Source organism: Pseudopipra pipra, chromosome 14, assembly GCF_036250125.1.
Source record: "Pseudopipra pipra isolate bDixPip1 chromosome 14, bDixPip1.hap1, whole genome shotgun sequence".
Lineage (NCBI taxonomy): Eukaryota > Metazoa > Chordata > Aves > Passeriformes > Pipridae > Pseudopipra > Pseudopipra pipra.
The window spans coordinates 7887590-7912604 of NC_087562.1; the positions used below are offsets into that span (position 1 = coordinate 7887590).

General features: G+C 51.9%; 1 protein-coding gene across 1 annotated transcript in view; it reads left to right on the top strand.

The window, feature by feature from the left end:
• Positions 1 to 25015, top strand: part of ZNF469 (zinc finger protein 469) — a 186003-nt gene that overhangs the window by 139630 nt on the left and 21358 nt on the right. The window lies entirely within an intron of this gene.

Sequence of the window (25015 nt, forward strand, 5' to 3'; positions counted from 1 at the left end):
TTCTTTTGGGTTTTAGTCTGTTTTCTTAATATTTGGTTTGAAACATGTTCCATGGTCACCTGTTGCTGACCTGGCAGGGACTGGGAACGCGGCACACGACTGCCGGCGCTGGCACAGCTACAAGCAGGTATTTGCTCTGTGTTTTGGCCTCCTCACAAGCTCAGTGTTGTGCCAACCCTTGCTGCCTGCCCACCTGTCTTCCAGGCTGGCACCGATTCCTTCCCTTCTCATGATCTTCTCCATCCCTGTGTGACTGTCCTGGTGCCCGAGGTGTGGCCCCATGGGAAGGAGCTGGGCATGAATGTGTCCCCAGCCAACAGCAGGATCCAGACCAGCTCGTGGATAGAGATCTCCTCCAGAGGCATGTGAAAAATGCAGCTGCCAGTGACCACCAATGTCCCCTTCAAAAAAAAGCCTGATCTATTTTTGGGTTGAATCTGCTACTTTTTAATTAAGCCTGTCCCCCCCTCTTCCCCATGGCTGCCCGGAGCTGCCCAGAAAAATGGGGTGGCAGGAATGATTTAACGCCCCTTCCTGACAAGCTGTCATGTTTAATTAGCACCTTCCCACCCCAACCCAGGTTAAAACCAGGCTGCAACAACACCCGGTGCTGCCCGAGGCTTCCCACTCAGCAACACCTCCAAAATACCTCCCTGGGAAGGACCTTAAGGGGATCCCACCTTCCTCCTGGCGTTTCATAGAATCATGGAATCAAAGGATGGTGGGAAGGGACCTTAAAGCTCATCTCATTGCAACTCCTGCCATGGGCAGGGACACTGTCCACCAGACCAGGTTGCTCCAAGATATGTCCAGCCTGGATGTCATTTCTTAGCTGGATTGTTGCAATCAGGATTCCCTGGATGAAGGATTCACCACAGGCTCAGACTTGGAGACACTCAGGAGCCCTGGAAGGATGAAGGCTTTTCCCAAGCCTGGATGGACATGGGGGATGATAAATTAAAGCAGTTTGTGGCTCTATCACATCCAAAACCACACAGCCAGGAGATGCAAACTGCTTCTACAGACATCTCCTGCCAGCCTGGAGGGGTTTGGGCAATCCTGATGGATTCATTTGGCACTACTGGCTGGCATTGCTTCTCCTGGAAGTTATAGGATCAGCCTGGATGGGGCATCACCTACCCCCAGCAGATGCAGAAATGTGGCTTAGAACATGGCACTGAAAAGTCTGGGTTCCTCAGAGGAAGAGGAGGATGCAGGCTGGGAGCAGGGATGCACATGAAGAGGATGCAGGGGGTGTTCAGACCAACCTCTCCTCCCACCTGTGATTACCCAGAGGGATCCCACTGGCACCTCTCACCGAGTCCTCTTCCCACCTACCCAGGGCACTGATCTCTACATGCCAGTGCTGGGCTGCAGAGGAGGGACAGGAACCCTCTGCTCTCCTTGCACTTATCAGTGGCCACAAAACAAATTTTTCTAATCGCCAGCAAACCACAACATTTTGGAGAGCAGGGAGGAGGCCCATGGTGTCTCAGGTTGAAAGCGGAGAGGGACAGATCCAGCCCTGGTGGATAGAGTGGAGCTGACCTGCCTCACCTGGCCCCGGGCCAACAACCCACTTGTGTTTGCATTTAATTACAAAACTTTTAAAAAAAAAGCCCTTTCTCTGCACAACAACAAAGCCTTGAACCACACTTCAAAGTTGGGTTTCTGGGACAGTTGCATACCTTTTAAAAATAGCCCTCAGAGCCGTGCCAAGTGCTAAATGGATTGCAGAGGGCAGGTCCCCCCACGTGGGCTTCCAGAGCCTCTGCCTGCCCAGCACTGCCGGCAGCTGCTGCTGCTGCTCCCCAAGACTCTCCTGGAGAGGATCCATGTGTTGCATGAAGCTGTTTTCCTTCTCTTGGCCTTTTCTTCATGGATGTGGCAAAGTGGGAGACAGCAAGATTGAACCTGCCAAGCAAAGCCCTTGGAGTGTGTTTGGGAATGGCGTGGAAGTGCCGACCTGAGCCCGAAGTGCCACTCGTGAGGCAGCAGTTTATCAGCTGGGAAGTTATAATGGGAATATCCACAGCAGGGAAAAGGCTGGAGAGGAAACTGAGGCAGTGCTGATTCAGATCCAGGTGTCCTCCCTTTCCATTTCAGTCTCTGCTGGGACTCTTTTGGTTTCCTGATCCTTCAGCCCAACCTTGGTCTTGCTCGTGGTCAAGTGTCCTCAGAGCTGATGCCTGGGCCAGCTGTGCTTAAGGGTGTTTGTTACTCTAAAACAAGGAGTTTTGCTTCCCTGAATGTTTTTTTAGGCTTTGACTTAGTTTATTTCCTCCCTCACCCATTAGTGATGCATCAAATGATAATACACAGAGCGGGAAAGAGGCAGAGAGAGCCCAGTTCTCACAGTGATTAATGGAGATAAACACAAACCCACCCAGCAGCACTGACATGCCCTGGCTCGGAGCATGCTCAGCACTCCCCAAGGACCAGGGATTTAGGCAGAGTCTCCCTCTCTGGAGCCTGGAGCCAGGCCAGAGAGGGCAGGTTGTCCAAAGTCAGGCAGGGATTTTATAGAGGTGAGGGTTCTTATTGTGAGGAAGCTCCACATCTCTGAGGAGCTGGGAGGTGAGGATTTCCTTCAAGCAAAGTTTTCTGATTTTTTTTTGGGGGTAGCATCTCTCCACCTGTGATGCCTGATGGGTGTGGGGGAGCCTGGAAGCTGTTGATTAAGATGAGGACATTTGTTCTGTGCCATGAATTAGGGAATTGATTGTCCCTCTGCGCTGGGCACTGCTGAGGCCCCTCAAGTGCTGTGTCCAGTTCTGAGCCTCTCCAAGAGAGACATTGGAGGGGCTGGAGTGTGTCCCGGGAAAGGAATGGAGCTGGGGAAGGGTCTGAAGCACAAGGAGCAGCTGAGGGAGCTGGAGGGGCTCAGCCTGGAGAAAAGGAGGCTCAGGGGGGTCCTTCTCGCTCTCTGCAACTCCCTGACAGGAGGGGGGAGCCAGATGGAGGTCGGGCTCTGCTCCCAGGGAATAAGGGACAGGACAAGAGGAAACAGCCTCAAGCTCTGCCAGGGGAGGTTCAGGTTGGAAATCAGGAGGAATTTCTTCATGGAAAGGGTGGTCAGGCATTGGAAGGGGCTGCCCAGGGAGGTGGTGGAGTCCCCATCCCTGGAGGTGTCCAAGAAAGGACGGGACGTGGTACTCGGTGCTCTGGGCTGGGGGTCAGTCACAGGTTGGACTAGATGATCCTGGAGGGCTTTTCCAACCTCAGTGACTCCATGATTCTATGAAACAAGGTAGCAGAGCTCTTCCCCATTCAGCTCTCCCAGAACCAAAGGCAGGAAGGATGAGGTGTCAGCATCCTCCGGTGCTTTGGAATGTCCCCGAGGTCCATAGTATCCATAGGATCACACCTCTGCTTCCACTCTGGGTTGTATCCCACAGCACCACCATTCCTGTCACCACAGAGGTGCTTCTCCTTTCCTCCCTGGAGAAATACCTCCTGAGCTGGGGCTTATCCATAGATCCCTACAAACCCAGCAGAAGCAAATTGCTGCGTACTGGAGGTGAAACCCGGCTCCCAGGGCAAAGGAGACGGCGTGTAACTCCAGCAAAAGCTTCTCGGCTCGGAATTGTGCTTTTCTTGGATCACTCTGTGTATTTATGCCGGCTGGTATGTGGGGAGTAATTAGAACCTCATCCCAAGCACTTGACGAGCGTGTTTTCCATTCTGGATGTTGACAGGTCAGGCTATTCGGCCGTCCCTCCGTGCCTCAAAATGTTGACATTTTATCTCTACTGAAACCAACACGGGGATCTGGGAAGTTCTGGGATGGAGAGAGCAACACTGTGTGTTGACAGCCTGCCGGTGGTGTGAGAACACCGGGATCCCAGTGTCCACACCTAACCCTGCCAGGGGAATGGGAATGGGGAGAATGGGAGAACCAAGCACCAAGTGGAGAAGCTGGGGCTGCCACTGGGAAACATGGGAAAAGGATGCTGGAGGGAGCAGAGCTGGGAGGTGTTTGCCTCGATGAGACTGAATGGGTGCAACGACAAGCTGCTCCCACCCGAGTGGGAATTCAGGCAGAGAGTCCACACTGCTCCAAGAGTGGAAGCAGGGAGAGGTGGATGCTTCAAACTTCTAGGGTTTCACTAAAATCTGGTGGCTAACCTGACAGGAGAGAGACATGAGGATGCCAAGGATACAGTCATGCAGTATCATAGAATACCCTGAGTTGGAAGGGACCCACAAGGATAATCAAGTCTCTAGAAGAGCTTTTAAAACCTGCAGGAGATTCCCTGGACTAACTTGGGCTGGGTTAGTTGCTCACTGTGGCATGACTGTCCTTCAGCAAAATGATTAATGAAGGAGAAGGGAAGGAGCACACTGGGGTGGGAGCACCCTCAAACCCTGCCTATGTATCCCAACGACCCAGGGGATCGGATGCTGGATGAAGGGGATGGGTTGGAAGGAGCTGGACTGGCTGCAGGTGTGGGAGCATCCCTAAACCTGCCTGAACATTCTAGTGACCTGAGGGATGAGATGCTGGATGGAGGGGATGGGCTGGAAGCAGCTGGTTTGACTGCAGGTGGGGGAGCTTCCCTAAACCCTTCCTGTGCATCCCAACAACCATGAGGATGGGATACTCGATGGAGGGGGTGGGCTGGAAGGAGCTGGAGTGGTTTCAGGTGTGGGAGCATCCCTAAACCTGCCTATGCATCCTAGCGACCTGCGGGATGGCATGCTGGATGAAGGGGATGGGCTGGATGGGCTGCAGGTGAGTCCAGCACCCATGGCATTGTTCCCATCCCACTGATCCCCCCCTTCACAGCAGCCCTGCTCCTGTTTTGGGCCACCGCTCATTGCTAGAGCGGTTGGGAAGGAGGATTATTTTCCTTCTCCACATTTCCCTTCCACGCAGCCCGGCCCTGCCGTGTAATGTTTCTCATTTCCTCTGTATCCCGAGGAAGGCTCGGAGCGCTCTTGGGCTGCCCTGACGCTGAGCCGGCAGCCGGAGGGACACAATGAGCCGGCTGTTCCGACCCCGCTGGCACCGGCTCCTCGTCTGCTCCCGACACAATGGTGTTTTCCTTGGCTGCTGTTCAGAGGCGCGGGAGGGAGATGGTGACAGGGAGGATTCCCACGTCTTCCTGGTGAAAGTGCCCAACTCCGTGGCTGTGCTGTTGAGCCCTCCTTGGTGCTGTAATTTGGTGCTGGTCCTCATCAGAAGGGGCAAAATGGGAAGTGAGGTCTGTGCATATGACAGGTTTCTGCTTCATCCATCCTGTTGGCATCCTCTTGGGAATTACAAAAAACCCTGAATTTAGTGGTGGAACATTGCTCCTGAAGTGGAAAATATGGGCTTTTTAATTCATCTTCTGCTCTGGCACTAATCACTGAGTAGTTCCAGCATTTGGGGGTAATAAGCCCTTTTTCCATAATATTCTCCCCCCAACTGTAGCAGAGCAGCAAGTGGTGTGCTTCCCAAAAGTATTCCTAGTAACACCAGTGGTTTATTACATATAAAGTCATTCTGAACAAGTGTCAGTGGTTTCTTCTCCCTTCAGGATGGAGAAACATTTCATGGCCATTTATTGTGCCACAGTGGAAGGGAATTGTAAGGAAGGAATTGTAAGCAAGGAATTGCAAGCAAGGAATTGTAAGCAAGGAATTGCAAGCAAGGAATTGCAAGCAAGGAATTGCGAGCAAGGCAACTGTGAGAAAGGAATTGTGAGTATGGAGTTGCAAGCAAGTAGTTGTGAGCAAGTGATTTTGAGTAAGGAGTTGCAAGCAAGGAATTGTGAGCAAGGTAGGTTTTTCCCAGAGAATCTTGGAGGGATCCGTTCCTTCAACTCCTTGCTTTTCCCTCTCCAGCATTATTTTTTGTGATTTGGAAGCAACACAAGGCAGTGCTTGGGATCCCTGCAGGTGCTCTGCATCCCAGCAGTATCCCATGGCAAATCCTCAAGGGCAAAGCGCCCGGGTGGCACCTGAACCAGAGCAGTGAGCCCAGACCTTGTCCCAGTGTTCCAAGGGGAGTGGGGTATGATCCTGGCTAGAGCTTTAAACTTAGTTATAGTGCAAAACCTCGGAGACTCCAGTTCAACGTCTCTGCCTGGAGGGAAGCTTCCTGGAGACAGAATCTCTCCCATCGCTCCTGCTGCAGCATTGCCGGCTCTGCCGCCAGAGCTGCCGGCTGAGCAGGCGGGGAGGCTTTGAGAAACAGGGATAATTAATTTTGGAAGAGATTACGAAAGCTGTGGTGAAATCCCTGTCACTTCGAGAGCCCAGAGCAGCCTCTGGACGCTGGTGTAAAATCTCTGCTTTCATTCAACCGCAGGTTCCCGGGATGAGGCCAGAATCCCTCGGTGAGGCTGTTCTGGCCAGCGCTGCGCTGGAAAACAGTGACTGGCTGATCGGAGGGAAGAGTAGTAATCTTAATTTATCACATACTTTTCATCCCAAAGCACTTCCCCAGTCCGAGTGATCCCTGCTGCCAGCTGGTTGCAGCAATCCTTTCCCTACCCGGGCTGAAATGATTCCTGGGCTGTGACGGCAGCGAGGGCTGGCGGGAGGCAGAGGCAGGTTGCTCTGGAAAATCTCCTTTTCCAGCAGAGAGAAATCCTTGCTGGGAGATGCACAAACCGGGCAGACAGAGCTCCCCGGATGAGAATGTTGGCCAGGGAAAGTTTCACAACTCTGAGTTCACATTGAGGTTCTTGGGATGATTACAGGGCTCTCACAGTGTGGATCTGGTCTGTATCCTGATGGATTTTTCAGTATAACATCCCTCCTCTGGCTGTCAGGGTGTCACCACTGGCAGCCCTGGAGCAATCCAGGAAATTTTGCAGCATCAAAAGCCACCACGATCTTCCTTGAGCATGAGAAACCCCGAGATGGGGACACCAGCAATGCCAATGCCTTGGCTTGTGGAGAATGTCTTCATGCAGCCCTGCATCCTGGTGGGTTGGCTTTCAGGTAGGGCTGGATAAACCCTTGGCAGGAATGGCTGAGTGTTAATCAGAGTTTGAAATCAACATTTTAAGCTGAGACTTGCTGTCTGCAGCTCTGGGGTTAAATGGGAGCTGCACGCTCCAGTGGGTGCTGGATTTGGGGGATGCACACCCCAAAGGGAGCTGGATGTGGGAAATGCACATCCCAATGGATACTAGATGTGGAGGATGCACATCCCAGTGGATACTGGATGTGAGAGCTGCACACCCCAATGGGAGGTGGATGTGAGAGCTGCACACCCCAGTGGGAGCTGGATGTGGGAGATGCACATCCTGATGGGAACTGGATGTGGGGGATGCACAACCCAATGTTATGCCAATGTCCATAGCTCATCTCCCTGCCGCTCCTCCCAGCCTGGATCCCACCCCTCCACAGCCAGCACCAGCCTCCTGACTTTGCAGCTTTCACAGCACTTCCCTGGCAGCCGCCCCCTGTTTCCTCCTGGGCCTCACCAGGGAATTACATGAAAAGGTCATTTATAAAACCTGACGTTTTGTTTCACTGCGAGTGCCCCGGCAAGGGCCGGCCTTGAACTCTGCTTTTATTCCCCACGGCTCCTATTTATTTCTCGGATGGATTAGTAAATCGTAGCTGTCACTGAACATTAGCTGGGCTGTTCCATCAGCTCTCCCTCCACAACTGACAATTCATTAGAGCACAGAACCCCGTCAGGATGCTGCCACCACCTCCTCCACCCTCCTTTTCCAAGGGCATGAAGTGATAGGAAAAGAGGGAATGGCTTCCCACTGCCAGAGGGCAGGGTTAGATGGGATGCTGGGAAGAAATTCTTCCCTGTGGGGGTGGGGAGGCCCTGGCACAGGTAGCTCAGAGAAGCTGTGGCTACCCCACCCCTGGAAGTGTCCAAGGCCAGGTTGGACATGGCTTGGAGCAACCTGGGATAGTGGAAGGTGTCCCTGGCCATGGCAGGGAGTGGAACAAGATGAGCTTTAAGGTCCCTTCCATGCCAAACCATTCTGGGATTCCATAATCCTATTATCATTTATAGAAAAGCCGATGGAAAGCATGAATAATGTGGAAAGGGATGTGGGGCACAATTTGGGGGGCTGCACAGTAGCCTCCTTGGAAAGGTTTTGTGCCCTCTCTGAGCTCCCAAGTAAAGCTCTCATCCCCCTGTCAGCTGTGATTTGTAACGGGACTCGTGGCATCTGGTTTTCATATGAGGGGTGGAATACAGGGATCTGTCTGGTCCTGCTGCCCAGAGCTATTCAGCTGGGCCGGCTCGCTGAAAAAACCGTTCCTGAAAGGCACTAATCACTGCGGGGGTGGAGGGAGGGAAAGGATCCGCTGTCCCCGCGGGGTGGGATGCAAACTGAGGGGCAGGAGGGTGAGGAGGGGCTGGAGCCCACCTGAGTCTGGGTTCTACTGCAGCCCCTGCCTGTGCATGGGAGAAGGATCTGGAAAATGCAACACAGAATGTGGCCTTCCAGTGCCTAAAGGGGATCTGAGAGAGCTGGAGAGGGACTTGGAGGACATGGAGTGACAGGACAAGGGGGAATGGCTTCCAACTGACTGAAGGCAGAATTAGGTGGGATATTGGGAAGAAGTTCTTCCCTGTGAGGGTGGTGAGGCCCTGGCACAGGTTGCCCAGAGAAGCTGTGGCTGCCCCATCCCTGGAAGTGCCCAAGGCCAGGTTGGATGGGGCTTGGAGCAACCTGGGATAATGGAAGGTGTCCCTGCCCATGGCAGAGGTTTTGGAACAATATGAGCTTTAAGGTCCCTTCCAACCCAAACCATTCCGGGATTCTATAAAAATGAATCAGGTAATGCCAATCTGGCATTACCTTGTAATTACCTTGCCCTTGTACAGGGCAAGGCTGGATGTACCAAACAGGGTCCAAATAGCACCAGGAACCTGTTTCCACCCCTTCCCCCTGCTAAGAAACACTTCCAAATCCTATAAAAGCCACCAGAGAAGGACACTTGAGCATCATCTATAATTTTAACACAATGGTCTAATTTTCCCAAACCAGCAGCTGATTTTCAGCAGCAAGGAATGCTCTAGAGGAAGCGATTTTATTTTCCCTTCCCTTGCTGGATTTCCTAGGATGCAGCCTTTGATCCAGACTCCTGATGTTATCAAGTAGGAAGCTGCAGCTCTTTGAAGTGGGCTTCACGTCGTGCTTAAAACCTTGGGGGGGTTTTAAACCTTTGGCACCGGGGATGGATCACCCCGACTCCATATCCAAGGATTGTGGCCACCAAGGGATGTCCAAGGATCCCTCACACCCTGAGTTGGGAGCAGAAGACACAAGATGACAGTTCAGAGCCTTCTCAGGGAGATTTAATGCCTCAAGGAGCCCAGACTGTGGCCTGAGTAAGATTTGGGTGTCCTGCTGCTGTTTGGAACATCTGGCCTTGCTGCTGTGACCTGGGGCAGTGGAAACGGGTCATGTCCTGATTCCAGAGGAGCTGCCTGACATTGGGATGATGTTTGCAGGATTGTGTCTGTCTGGGTCATTGTAAAACTCCTTTCTGCTTTGGTTCTGTGGCTGCTTGTCCTGAATTTCACCTCAAAAAGGCACCCTCTTCTTTTGGAACTGTGGATCCATCTGGAAGTAGCAGCAGCAGCAAATGACTCTGTGATGGGACTAGCCGCAAGCAGGCAGTGCTGGGATCCTGTACTGGATTAACTGGGATGTGAATGAGTTTGGTTTACAAACAAGTCCCACATCATCAATTAGTAGCACTCATGAGCCGTGGGTCACACAGTCACCTCCCCAGACATGAAGATAAATCAAGGTTGATTCATGCAACACTTTAAGCTGGAGGAGGTTTGGAGGAGATAAATGGTCTGGATCCACTCTCTAGCATGGTAGACCCACAGCTGAGTGAGTGATGGGTGCCCCAGACTTCCAGTGCATCCCTTGCCATGGGCTGTCACACCACAAGCAGCTCCTCATTTGCTTCCCACCAGCTCCATCAAAGGACATTGTAAAGAGCAGCTTTCAGGAGGGATGGCCAAGCAGTGGGATTGATGTCCTGTAGCAGGAAGGGTCCACTCTGGAGGATCACCCCAAACACCTGCCGAGGTTGATCTCCTGTACCAAGGGTGGGTGATCCTGGCACCGCTGCCTCGCTCGCTAGGAAAATTCCCTCTTGGTTTCCTAATGGTATAAGGATGCTGAACATGTGCTCACAGTGCTTCTTCTTGCTTCTTAACCCCAAATCTAAAGCTCCAGGTGGTTTTTCAGGCCAGAAATCGTTATTTTTCCTCTCACCACCAGCATCCTCAGCTTTGCAGCAATTTCTGAGGCTGAACTTTTGTCCTGCAGACAGAGACGACTTTAATTGTGCCCCATAAAGAAGCAAAGCTCTTCCCTCAAGGAAAGTTCACAAGGAAGATGGAAAATAGGCCCTTAATGCCCTAAGAATTTTCCTCTCTTCCCCCATCTTCCCTTCCATCAACTTTTAAGCTTATCCAAAAACTCCAGCCTCGTGCTTCTATACATTGAGGCAGGACCAGGACACTGTAGCTTTGCCAGCAGTGCAGCATTTCCATTGAGTTCTAAGTGGAAGCAAATGGTTTAAAAGGAAATTAAATTTACAGCTCTATAAAAAAATGCATTTTATTGCTTTGCCTGTCCCTTAGTAGAGGCAGGGAGATAAAGGAATGCTTTGCATTTGTCTCTTGCCTCGGAGGCTGGAGGCAAAGAGGAGCAAACCCATGGATCACAGAATAGCCGGGCAGATGGATTCGGCCCCTGTGCAAGTCAGTGGCAAAATTCTGGGAAGGGATACTTGGAGGTGATTCTCAGGATGCTTCCTGCTCTTAAATGTTGGCTGGGAACACAGACACAGCAACACCTGAGGGTTTATTTATGGGGAAATATAGCCCCTCTCTTGGATTTATTAATTAATCTTTTCCCCATGGCACTGACTGGGGAGCTTAGAATAAATGGTAATAAAATAGTGTCACTGGATATCTGTGGAAGCAGATAGGATTGGGGCGGGGAGGAGGGATTGGTGCCTTCATGTTTGAAGCAAGGAGGAGCCAGGTTTGCCTGTGGACATGCGCCAGCTCAGCCACTGGATCCATCTGTGCCATGTCCAATGAGCCAGGAAAAAGCTGTGGGACAGGGGAAGGTGACAGCCAGTGGGGAGCTCAGCACAGCATGACTACTGGTGCAAAAATCCTCCAGGATTATAGAAGCATCCCTGGTTGGATGTGGATGGATGTGGATGGATGCAGGAGGAGCTGTCAAAGGCTCAGCTGGACTCGGTTTGCACCAGGAGCCCCAGCTCTGGGGTTGCACATCACCCTCATCCCCAGAACAATCCTTCCCAGGGCTGCCAGCTCAGAGGGGGCCCACCAGGAGCAGCTGGGTGACATCTTTCCCTATTGACACCTCACCCAGGGCCCGGGATGGACGAAGGGATGCTGTGGCTGTGCCCGTTGAGGTGGGTAAAGGAGCTTTGCCTCGTCCAGCGCCGCCTGAGCTACAAAGTGAGTGTGTGGAGGCTCTTGGCCCTCCGGAGGAGGAACCTCCCCCGGCTCCAGCCCTCCCAGCTGTGTCAATAGAGGAGGAAGAAACAAAAGTGCTCTTTCTTCGCCTGTTGTTTTTGCAGAGGGGGACAAGCCGATGGCAGTCGCACTGTGACACTGCTGGGGACAAGTGTGTGTGGGGCTCAGCTGAGCTCTCCACAGCCTTCTGGGAAAGATGCAACAGTGGGGTGCAGGGAAGGGATCCAGAGAGTCTGTTTATAATACATATATATGTGAGTTTTATATGTAATTTTTATTTATATGTGTATGAGAATTAAGTTACCGCATCCCTGCAAGTGTTCAAGGCCAAGTTGGATAGGGCTTGGAACAACCTGGTCTAGTGGAAGGTGTCCCTGCCCATGGAATGAGATAAGCTTTAAGGTCCCTTCCAACGCAAACCGTTCCATGATTCTATGAAATACATATATATTTCCTTTTTCATGTGATTTTGAGAGCAGATCACTGCAGGAAGAAAGGAAGGGAAGGTGATCTCTGGCCTGTCTCTGGAGCCAGGAATTTTTCCCAAGCAGCATCCTTGCTGTCACCAGGGCCTGGGGTGGTTGCACATCTGCTGGGACATCTCTCCCTCCATGCCTGTCCACACAGCTCTCACTGTGTCCATGTTCCTGGCTGCATCCCCGCTCCCCACCGTGTCCTCTCCATCCCCACCTCTAAACAGCCTTCCCTGCGGACTTTGTGACACAGCCCAGGGCAGGCGGATGGAGGACATCATGGGGACAAGATAAGGCTCTGGCTGGTCCTCTTCCAGCCAGGGATCCTGCAGGAAGCTTCTGAAGAACTTCACAAGACATTAGCAGCTGTCCATGTAGAGAAATGCTCCTTGCTAGAGCATCACCCAGCGATGCTGCTGTTCCTCCCGAGCAGAGCCCAACAAGGCTTCGGAGCAGCAGCTCATCCCTGGAAAGCCTCCTCTGCCCTCCCCGTGCTGCAGACCCAGGAGCCTCCGAGCCAATCCCAGGTGCAAGAATATTGGCCACAGCTGCAGCCGCCCCTCAGCCGCGCTTCCTCCGCGCCGGAGCTCCGTGGAAGCCTCTCCAGACCTGATGTCAGCTGTGAAAACAAGAGGAGCTACTTCCCACATGGTGCAGGGATGTGTCCGGCTCCTCCGGTGAAGCTCCTGCCACCGGCACAGCACAGGGAGCAGAGGGGTCCCAGCACTGGGAGCACTGGGAGGCTCAGCCTTGGCCACAGGAGGATGCCCAGTCCTGTTTGCCAACCGCTAAATATCATATTGGCTTCTGGGATTGAGGTGATGAAATGTGAGAGTTAAATCCCTGTGTCTGTTCATTTTAAAGGAGAGGCTTGGAGGACACCCCAGTCCTGGTGGGAACACAAAGCTCCTCCCATCTTTTTCCCCAAATCTGCTCCCATTTTCAGAAAAAAACCCAAATCTGAGTATTTTCATCCGTCCTTTTGCTACTTTTGCCATCCTGGAGCCATCCTGCAGGAGATCCCAGACCCTGTTTATGATTTCCACCAGTCAGACTGACAACACTGGGGATGTGCTCCAGGTGTCCCCACACATTCCTTCTCCTGGTGCCATGGCTGGATAAATCCATGGAAGAAGGTTCTTGCAGCCTCAGGGGCTGGTGAGCATCTCGAGGAGGACTTTGCTCCAGCTTAAACCCAGGGATGTGGCAACATCTGTGGGCAAGAGAAGGGGAGTCAAGTTGGCTCTGCCCACACCAGTGTGCACCTGCCTGTGTTCGACTGGGAACAACTGGGATTTTCCCTCTTGGACCCTCATTTTCTTCATAGAGAGCAATGAGTTAGGTGGTGGCACCGTTCCTGCTGGGTGCTGTGAAATCCCTGATGCAACACCAGTTCACTGGCCATGTACATCCGTCACTTTTCCATGGGATGTCCAACACTCTGAGGATGAGTCAGAAAGTGAGGAGATAAAGCTGTTCCGATTCACGCCTGGCCTTGGGAAGCAGCAGATTTATGTGCAGCGTTCACGGGGGCAACACAATGTAAATCAGTGGCTCTCCTGTGTCCTCTCCATTGCTGCTGCTGTTTCCCACGCATATATCCATTTTAATCTCCAGGCTGAAAGGGGGAATCATTCCTGGCTGCTTGGGAGGCCCTTGGGCGGGAGAAGGGGAGTCCCAGAGAGAGAGGAACAATTTCTGTTGCTCGGAGAAAGCGTCTTGCACTGAGCAGTGACATAGAGGGTGTGGATGCCCCATTCCTGGAAGCATTCAAGGTCAGGTTGGACAGGGCTCTGGGCAACCTGATCTAGTTGAAAATGTCCCTGCTCTTTGCAGGGATTGGACTAGATGACCTTTAAAAGTCTCTTCCAACCCAAACTATTCTATGATTCTATTCTATGGTTCTATGATTCAATTTCTCTCACTTGTTCAAAAACCTAAAACAGTTACTGGTGCAGGGAGGTGTCAAAGGGCAAAATTTGGTCTTGATTCAAATTTCCCTGTAAATTTAGGGGAAATTTTTCCTTTATGTGAGATTTCAGACCAAGTGGCAGATAAATTTCTTGTGTGTATTTAAATTTGGTTTCTACATTGCAACCAATAGATAGTATTGAAAAGAACATCCTGATATTCCAGTTCCGACCTCTCAGTTGTCAGTTTTAACCTGTGTCAGGGAAAGTTTAGGTTGGATATTAGGAAAAGGTTCTTTTCCCAGAAGGTGGTCAGGTGTTGGAACAGGCTCCCCAGGGCAGTGGTCATGGCACCAGAGCTCAAGGAGAATTTGGACAACACCCTCAGGCACAGGGCAGAATTGCTGGTGTGTCCTGGCAGGGCCAGGAGTTGGACTCAATGATCCTTGTGGGTCCCTCCCAACTCAGGATATTCTGTGGTTCTGTATTTTGGTGGCTCCTTCCCCAACTGGATGCTCTGGATGCTCTTCCCACTGCTCTTGACCCAAAGGTGTGATGAGTCACCTTTGTGGTGACAATCCTGTTGTGCTCAGAGCTCTCCAGCCACATGTGGTGATGCTCCAAGGATGCAGGAACGGAGAGTGCCATGGAGCTGCAATTCCTGGGTTTGCAATGTGGCTCCTGATGCTCGGCTGGTTGTTGGCAGTTGGAGGCAGGGAGAGGAAAACAATACACAGTTGCCCTGCAATTAAACAGCCTCCTAATTGCAGCGCTACACGCTGCTCTTCCGCTGCTTTCTAAGTTTGGGGGCATAATTACAGCAGCAGGGCAAAGGCAGCATCTGCGTTCCGGCCGTGCCAAGCCCTGCCTTCCAGGGATTTTTGGATTTGACCGTATAAATCCTGGGCTGAAACCTGGCATGGGATGAAAGGGAAAAGCAACCCCCAAGCTCTGCCTGGGCTCGGCCCCAGCAGAGGCACGAAGGGCAGAGCCCTCGCAGCCCCTGCAGCCCCCGCCGTGTTCGCTGGCCTGGGCCCGGGGCAGCATTTGTTCCTCTTTATCATGTGTTTTTGCAAAGCACCTTTAAAAAAAAAACAACAGCGAGGTCTTGCTCTGGTCAGTCATCACAACTCTCAGTTTAGAAACAGGAAGATTAAAGGGTGGCTTAGGGAAGGCAGGCTGGGTGTCAGAATGCTGGGATGTGCTGGGACCAGACACAGGCATGAGGGAGTTGTCCTCTTGCTGTGTCTCCATGTCCTTGGCTCAGCTCTTTTTTGGGACAACCTAGTATGACAAATCCATTTCCCTCTGGCAGATCCCAGCTTGTTTTTGTAGAGTTGCTTGCACAGAGTAGTTTATTTGGGATCATCCTCCAGCATCCCAACACAGAGGAGGGGCTCCAGCCACTCCGGGGGGCAAGTGTGTGCCTGGAGAAGATGGGTAGCGTGGGCACAGCCATGGCAGGCAGCCACCCAGACCTATATTTAATGTCTTCCCTATTTTTTTACACCGCGGCTTTGAGGAATCCCGAGATAAATGCCACTTTCTGTGGTAAAAGGAGGATGTGTTGGAAGGCAGGGGAGAAGCTGAATCGCAGCCTGTGTTTTCGGTTGGAAATGTGTCTCAGGTCCCAAATGTTTTTCATCACAGACGAGTTTGTGTGGGATCACCTGGGCAGGAAGTGATGGGGTAAAGCGATACCCCACGGGGTTCTCCAACACCCCCTTTCCCTAAACCCGATAGCAACCGACAGCTTTAATGGAATAAGCAGCCACTTTACGGCAGCTCTTGCGCCATGTGTGAAAATTATTAGTTGCAACATTTTGCTGGAAAACCAAGGAAAAGGAGAAGGGCAGATGAGAGATGCACAAAGTTATTCACTCCACAGCCTTATCCCAGCGCCGGCATGAATATCCCACATGGCTTTCCCTACAAATATCTCCTGCCGGCTCCCAGAGCTTTAAATCTCCAGGTGAAGGAAAAAAAGGCCTTTTGGTCTGTGAATTCACTGTGAAAGTATGTGGGGTTTAGCAGTGTTGCATTAGCACTGGTCATTGCTAAATAGCTGAGGGAAATAAATCGTTTCCGGTGTCCATGGGATTAGGTATTGTCTGGGTTGCTTTCTGCGGGCAGGAAAAATAATCCCAGGATGAGTGTGGCCCGTTGGAGAGGGAGGGATGTCCCAACATCCTTCCCTCTGCTACCTGCACTGGAGTCTGGAGAGAAATCATTAACGAGTTGGTTTCACCCTTTTTTTTTTCTTTTTTTTTTTTTTTTAAATTATCGCCATTTGGAAGAATTCACTTTTCCAGCCAGGACGTAAAAATACCCATTTTTTCCAGACTCCCAGAAGGTTGTTCTTTTTCATTTCTCCTTCAGTGGCTGAAGATGAGGAAAGGGATGAGGCATACAGGGAAGCCTGGGTCCCACTCCCTGGTGATACTGCCTGCCCCAGGCTGGGGGAAGTGGTCAGATCCCCCCATTTCCATGCTTTCCAGCCCCTTTTCCCTTGCAGCATCCCTGACTTCTGGGATTCAGCCCTGGGAAGAGCAGCTGCCTTGTTTCCTCAGACCTGGTGTCTCTGAGACAACATCTAAAAATCTCTCTGGTCTGCCTGAAAACCATATCTTGAAGGAGAAGGGAAGTCCCCAATCTTTGCTTTGCATCCTTCAAGCACGCCCTAAAGAGAGATGTTGTCCTGGAGCAGTACCTGGACCAGCACAGCAGGGATGGGCTTGGACCCCGAATGCTTTTCCACCTCATTCAGCATCAGCAAAAGGAAAATATTTACAGGATGCCATTCTTCAGCCCTCTGCTGATTTCTTTTGCCTGATGAAAGAAAAATACACCAGCTGAGGAAGGGGATTTTGTCGCTTGGAGTGTCTCTGGAGAAAACATTCCTCGCCTGCACTTGTCTGGGCAATGAATATTGGCATTATTCGGCCTTGCTCGTGCACGGATGGTGCCTGGGGAAACAGCAAAGAAGGGAAAAAAGCAGAAGAAATAGCACAGAGGGTTTTCTCCAGCTTAGAATGGCCTGGCTCGTGCCCTCTCCTGCCGTGGCTGAGGCACAGGGATGTGTCCATGTCCCCACATCTGCCATCCAGCAGCTGGACCGGCGGGAAGGGCTGGAAATCCACTGGCAAAATGCTTTTCATTACTGGCCCTTTGAAGTTTCAGGCATGTGCCGGACTCGTGTTTGGCACCTGCAAACAAACCTGACCCAGCACTGCCCAGCTTTGATGGTGGAGGACAGCTGGAGGGAACCAGGCACACGGAAGAGACGATGGAAAACACGGATGGATTTTAGTGGAGCTCCTCCTCACTCCACAAACCAGGGATGCACCAGCAGGGTGTGCAAATCCAGCCTGTTTTTATATGACTGATGCTTTGGCCCATCCAGATGACGCTGGCAGGCAGAGGGAGCCAGGCTGGTCACCGCCCTGGCACTGCCCGGGGCTGGCAGCCACCCCACTGCTCCTGGCTGGGGCTGATCCATGAATCCCGCCTGGCTGTGACCAGCATCTTCAGGCAGCAGCCGATTGAAGTTGTCCATGAATGTCTCTCTGTTCCCTGGACTTTTTATAGCTCCATGCGTTTTTCTTGGCCCCGAGCGATTCTGCTCCCGTTGAGAACAGAGAGCATCTCTCAGCGCCAGCGTCTGCAGCCAGCAGGGCCGGAGGGGGCTGCACCAGGACAGCTCGTTTTTCAGAATCCTGCTTCCCAAAACTCAGTGTTCCCCCCTGTGCCTGTGCTCTGGCACTGGGGCAGCTGGTAGGTTTTGTAGCCCAGACATGACAGAGCTCATGAACTGTCCTGGTGTTGCTGACCCTGAGCGTCCATCCCTTTCCTAACCCCCCCATCCTATGCTGTGTTTTCCTGTGTGGCACATCCCTTCTGCCTTCCAAGAGCCAGGAATTCTGGGGGAACACTCTGAGAGGTGTTGGAGGTGATGGCAAGCTTGGCTTCAGGCAGCAGCTCCAGCTGGAGGAAGCCAAACTAGGTGGTTCACCATCAAAATCACAACAGCCCCAGCCCTGTCTCCCATGGGTGCAGCTCCCCATGGTGATGTGGTACCCATGGGTGCATCCTAGCTCCATGGGTGGGAGAGGGAGCCTAAAGGAGGGGAAACCCAAAATTCCCAGGCTGTCTTTCCTGCTCTCTGGAGTGTGATTCTCTCCTTGCAGGGGCTCCATGAGCCACGTGCATCCCCTTTGGAGTGGGAACAGCACAGGCCAAGCAAGGGGGAAATGCTCAGGAGCAGAAATAAGCAGGGATCTGCTCCCATTGGATTTTCTTTGGCCAGAGGATATCACTTGTGGAAAGGAGTAATTAAGGGAATGGTATTAAAATCCTCTCTTGTTGGGGGGTGGTGGGATCCCTGCTCTCTGGCAGCAATGGGATGTGGCTGTTGGGATTTTGCAGCAGTGTCTGCGCCGTAGCTGCAGATCACATGCAGCCAAGGATGGCTCTGGCATCACTCCAGAAACTAGCAGGGATTTAGCAGGGATATTGTCAGTCCATGGCGGAGCTGGATGAGAGGGGATACCCACAGCATTGCAGTTGGAGGTCTGGCATGTTGGGAAGGTCAGGGAGAAGGACAGTGCACACCGTGCTCACATCTGAGCTGCACAGCCCTCTGATCCCACTTAACCTGTGATGTGCCCTCCACTCAGGCATCTGAGCGTGGGTCCAACTTGCTACTTGAAGCCCCCTAAGGCATCCACAGAAGTGCCTTGGTTCCTCAGGGCAGATGGCACCTGGAGCAGGAGCATCCCATCGCTTACAGAAGGACACAGACTGCACCCCTGGGTCACCTCAGCCATGACCCCCACAGGGACCCCCCAAACCTGCCTGTCCCCAGTGCCAGAACAGGGCATCTCCCAGCCGAAATTTGCATTTTTCTCAACATTTCCTTTGCTTCCCACGAGCCAAGGGGAGCAATGGGGCTTTGTAGGGGCAGTCTGGGTTAAATCCAGCCTGGCAGGGGATGTGGGCTGGGTGCTGTGCAGTCTGTGGGGTTTTCCAGCAAAGCCCTGCGTGGGGCTGCTCCCCACTGTGCTCGGGATGTAATTGGATCTGTCCCCCACCAAGTGAGCATTTGAACTAAGAGCATTTTCAGAATGTTTTGTATTTGGGAGGCACATGAGGAATGTCTGCTGGGGAGGGCAAAAAGCCTGGGAACCAGAAAGGGCACCGGAGCCCCTTCTCCAGGGCTGTCCCTGCGTCAAACCTGGTGCAAAAGGCATTTCTGGTTAAAAGAGCAACCACTGCTTCTTCCAGCCCCTTCCCATAGGGATTGGAATCCCACCGAGCATCTCCTGACCTCTGAAATTGCATCCAAATATTATTCGGGAGCAGCATTCCTGGGTTCTCCCCATCCCCATCCTCCTCCTCCTCCCTGAACCCCTTGTCCAAAGTTGGCACCGCGTCGGGTGGCTCCTTGCAGACACCTTTGCTTCCCTCTGCAGGAAATCTCCATAAATTACAACTTGGCCTCTATGAATCCCGTTATCCCAAAAACTGGACCCCATCAGGGCTGGAACTGCTGCCAGGGGGGGCACCAAGTTCGTGTCTGCACAACGTGGTCTGCCAGAGCCACCGGCTACTTTTATCTCCATCGCTTGACTATTATAGTTAATCAGGAAAGGGGGATATTATATTTTTATTTTAAATCCACTTTTCTTTTATATAGAGCAAATTATAATCACTTTTAATTGAAAAAAAAAGCTGATAATATTCTGAACCAAATTTCTGGAAGAGAATAATTAACAGTGCAATAAATCCCCAAAGGAAATGCTCATTAATCTTGTCTTTCAGAAGCAAATTTCAGAAGAGAACTGATTTAAAACATTGCTAATAATTATAGGAAAGTTGACAGCTTAAAAGCCCCCAAATCTAGCAGCAGTCTCCTCCTATCAGATCCTGTGGGAACTAGTTCAGGCTGGACAGGAGCATCCCTGCTTTCTGGGCTGAGGCAGCTGGTGCAGCATCGGGTACCACCAGGGATGGGTGGGTTATAGTGGGAGAGGGATCTGGGTCAGCAGGAATGGACTCTGGATGTGAGTCATCCCAAGATTTTGGGGTGACACAATCATCTGAACCAGGTTGGTGGGTGTGCTCAGAGCAGCTGCTGGTCGGTGCCACCCATGCTCCTTGTGCTTCCTGTGATCCTTGTGCCACCTGTGGTCCTTTTGCTTCCCGTGCTCCTTGTGCCGCCCATGGTCCTTGTCCTTTCCATGGTCCTTGTGCCACATGTGGTCCATCTGAGCCCCAGGTGAGATGCTCCTCTCTCCATCTGTCAAATCCTGGCTGTGTGTGGGTCTCTGGGCTAGTGCCTCCTTTCAGCTGGAGCAGTTTGCAAAGGAATACCAGGATTTCACTGCTCTTGCAGAGATCAGCCTCCATCAGGGAGCTGGAGATCTGTCTGTCTGCCTGCTGGGGCTCAGCAAGACCAGTATCCCCAGAGATTAGTCATCAGCAGGATGAGACCCCAGGGAAGGGACCTTCCTTGGTCCCTCTCCTAGGCCAGGGGCTCCCAGCTACCCGAGGGATGAGGGCTGGGTTTGCCCCCAGTTGAAGTCTGTGACTGTTTAATTGCTTCAAGCCAATTAATTCACTCAGTGATGTGTGTGTGTGCGTGTGCCCCAAGGCAGAACTGCCCCCATTCCTGAGCAGCCACTCCAAAGGGAGAGGAGGAAGATGCCAAAAGGACAAGGAGCTGAATAAGGCTTGGGTGAAGGTGCTGGAGATGTGCTCGATGTGCTCATTGCTCTTGGGTTTCCTGTCCCTGTTTGACCAGGGTTGGGAGCAGGAGCGGGGGGAAGGCAGCTTGGAGCAAACCCAGGCTCTGCTGGGAGGAAGGAAACGTGATATTGGCCTGGGAATGGTGTCATTGCCTTGGCTGTTTTGCTTTTTTCTTCCTTTTTTGGGGGGTCACGAAAGGCCAGGAGGGAAATGCGGAGCGGGGCCCTATCCCGGGAGAGTGGGGTAAGAGGGATATGGTGTCACAGGACACCAGTGTGCTGTGCCCTGGTGATGCCTGGGGGTTCAGCCAGGTTATGGTGTTGCCTCTGAGCTCCCCTTCCTCTAAATCTATCCTTTATCCACGTCTCCAGCAGCACAGAATAATTTCTCCCCTTTATCCACCAGTTCCCCTTCAGCTTTCCATCACAGGGATGTCAGTGGACAAATTTTCCTTCAATTTAAAACAAAAGTGAGGAAGAGTGAGAAAAATCCTTCCTTTTGGCTTATGCAAATTCCCTCTGTGATAACAAGTGTGCCCAGGTCACACAGACCTGGGCGACAGGGAGATTTCACCGCAGCAATATTTGATCCCTCTCCAAGGCCCAGTGAAAGGGAGCACTTAATCCCCCACTTCATTTCAGTTCTATGCCTTAAAATACCACACGATGTGCTTATCTCAGAGAGAGGGCCCAGGCACACTCAGGCACGATGCCCTTCTCCAAACAAGCAGGACAGCAGCCAAATTTTGGGAAAAACTTGAGCAGAGGATGTGGTGAATCCTGCTCTGTCTGTGTACCATGGAATCTGGGCTGGTCACACACAGGGTGATATGGGATGTGCTGGTGTCCAGAGCCCTTTTCCTTCTCCAGCACCCTGTGGGACACCCACCCTTCCAGTCTTATCACAGAATCATGGAATGATTTGAGTTGGAAGGGACCTTAAAGCTCATCTTGTTCCTCCCCCTGCCATGGGTAGGGACACCTTCCCCTAGACCAGGTTGCTGTAAAACCTGGCCTTGAGCACCTCCAGGGATGGGGCAGCCACAGCTTCTCTGGGCAACCTGTGCCAGGGCCTCACCACCCTCATAGGGAAAAATTTCTCCATAATATCCAATCTAAACCTACTCTCTGTCAGTTTAAAGCCATTCTCCCTTGTCCTGTCACCCCATGCTCTGTAAAACCTCTTTTATCCCTCAAACTGCTGTCTAAGGAGTTAATTTTGGTTTTTTTGATATTTTTGCTGTGCTGCCTTGCTCTGGTACCACCTGCCCCAGACAGATCCTGCCATCTTGGGCACCCCAGGGGTCCCTTCCCACCTGCTCTTTGTCATCCAGAGCCATCATTTCCATCAGGCAGCAGCTCTGCCCCTCACTGCCCCACATGCCTTTTATCTGCTTTCTGTTAAAGGATCTCAGATATATGATATGATATGATAAAGACAAACAAACACCTGTTCAATTTAGTTCACCCTAATGCCAGACTTTACTTTTACCCAAGTAATTAAGATTAATGCAGTTGATAATTTAGGAAGTATTCTTAAATGTACCCTTCTGGCAGCATCTAACATGTAATTTTACCTTAGAAGATTTATCGGACCACTTGTGTAACAGATAGTTCCTTAGCAAACAGGAGCATTGTCTTAGTTTAGCAAGACACAAAGGTCCGTTAAGGAGGGTGGGCCAGAAGAGAGGAGCCAACCTCCTCCCTCTATGTTATTACAACTTTGAAATTAAAAGGCTTCAGGTGAAAGGCATGTAAAAGGAAAATAACAGCTCTTTACTGACAAACCTGAATAAACAACAACGGTGCAACCAAAACTTTCAAAAAACAAAGTCCTAATTCCTCAGGTGGCAAATCAGGGGGGCCAAGGGCGGGCTGTCCCCGGCGCCTCAACAAGTGCTCACAGCCCCGTGAGTGATGGGGGCTCCACGGCCAACAGTGAAAGGGTTTTTTGTCCCTGCCAGTCCCAGGGCTATGGTGCAGTCCTCAGGCCAGGCAGCTGCTGCGGGAATCATAGAATCATAGAATCAGCTGGGTTGGAAAGGACCTCTGAGATCATCAAGTCCAACCCTTGATCCACTACCGCCGTGGTTACCAGCCCATGGCACTGATGCCATATCCAGTCTCATCTTAAAAACCTCCAGGGACGGAGAATCCACCACTTCCCCGGGCAACCCATTCCAATGCCTGATTACCCTCTCTGTAAAGAATTTCTTCCTAATATCCAACCTAAACCTCCTCTGGCAGAGCTTAAGACCAAGCCCTCTTGTCTTGCTGATAGCTGCCTGGGAGAAGAGACCAACCCCCACCTGGCTACAACCTCCTGTCAGGGAGTTGTAGAGAGTGAGAAGGTCTCCCCTGAGCCTCCTCTTCTCCAGGCTGAACAGCCCCAGCTCCCTCATAGGGCTTGTGCTCGAGTCCCTTCCCCAGCCTCGTTGCTCTTCTCTGGACCTGCTCCAGCCCTTCAATATCCTTGCTGAACTGAGGGGCCCAGAACTGGACACAGCACTCCAGGTGTGGCCTCACCAGCACTGAGTACAGGGGAAGAATCACTTCCCTGGACCTGCTGGCCACACTGTTCCTGATACAGGCCAGGATCCATTGGCCCTATTGACCATCTGGGCACACTCTGGCTCATGTTCAGCTTCCTGTCAATTCAAAGTCCCAGGTCCCTTCCTGCCTGGCTGCTCTCCAGCCACTCTGTGCCCAGCCTCTAGTGCTTTTTGTGGCCAAAGTGTAGGACTCAGCACTTGGCCTTATTGAACTTCATCAAGATGCTCTGATAATGCAGTCCCTCAGCCCCAGGCAGAATACTTCCCTCCAAAAGGGTCGGGGGCTGTCCCAGTCCTTCTTCCACGGTGCCAGGAAGGGAGGGAAAAAAAAACTCCTCAGGGAAAAGAGGTTGTCTGCCGAAACCGAGGGTGGCTGTCGCTCTGTCAGTGGACAGCAAGTCCTACAGACAAAAAAGCGGGCTGAAACGTGGCACTGGCTGGTTTTATAGAGAAGCCTCCCCCGCTCCTCTGCCGCTCTTTGCCCAACTCCGCTCATTCCCCTTTCCCACCTCCCCCCACCCCAGAAAAACTGGATGGGGAGAGGGGAAAAGGGGGGGGAGACTTTCATTGTAGGTGCACACTGTCCAGTAATTGATATTGGGAAAAAATTACAACAGCTCTTTTCAAACCTATAACAAAAATTTAGAAGGAAAATGAAAGATTAATATTTCTTAAATAAATGTCAAAATAAGTCATTCTTTATTACAGCCCTACAAAGATGGTGCTGTCAGCCCCAGCCCCCCTGCTGATTCCTTGGGGAGATTATTCCTGCCGCAGTCTCGGGCTCGGGAGGTCTCAGATGTCCGATGCCTCTGGATTTTTAGGGATGCTTTGAAGGGCTTTGCTCCCCAGTGCCAAAACACACCAGAATCAGTCAGCCCCTTATGTGGGCGGAGGTTGGGAGCTGCTCCTGACTTGGAAGCAGCTCCAGGAACAGGAGGATGCAGGTCCTGGCTCTGCCATCGCTGCCCAGTCGAGAATGTGTGGATCCAACCCAGATTTCCCTGGGGTGGCTGCAACCTGGCAGCTCCTGGCCCTGCTTGGCACATCCCAGCTACCTTTCCTGCTCCTTAATGGGTGAGAAGCTTGATGGTGGAGCAGCCTCTCTGCTCCTATCACCAGCCATCTTATTTCCTTTGGAAAACACTTGGATGCTGTTGGATGGGGGTGGGACCAGAGCAAGTGTCCGTACTGACACCCAGCTCTGCAACTGCCCAGCCGGGAATTACGGGATTTTCTTTCCCAGGTCACCCTGATCCATCTATCGTTTTTCATACCAACATGGGATTGGGATGACCTCCAGGTGGGGCTGGGCTGTATTCCATGTCTCCTCCCCTCCCCTCATACCAGCCACCTCCAACATGTCCCGGACATGGAGCCTCCTCCTGCAGCACCTCAGGACTGGGAAGGGAGCCCAGAGGCAGTGCCGAGACACCGGCTTGTGACGCCCCCACATCTCCTGGGGTGCCCAGGGAGCTGCCAGGCCCGGCCATGGCAGCCAGGGACCTGTCCCCCTCCTCCTTCTCGTCCTCCATGATTTTGCATTATAAATCCAGGAAGGATTAAGACTGTTTGAAAAATCTGGATCCCCAGTGAAAGCTGGATTCTCACCAGTTTGGAAATTCAAAGCTGTTCAGATCCAGAAAATCAATTTTGGATCATTGTGAGCAAAAAACAAACTTTCTCAGTAATCTTCCAACTTCTCCTTGGGCCAGAAAAATTTGCTGGAAATCACTTCTTGCCCCAACACAGCCAGACCAGGACATCCAGGACCATGTCCATGTGTCCCTGTGTATGTGCATCCCCACAGTATTTCACAGCCCCTCTTACAAGGTCCTTTTCAAGCTCTCAGCACCAAGACTCAGCTCCTTCCCACTGT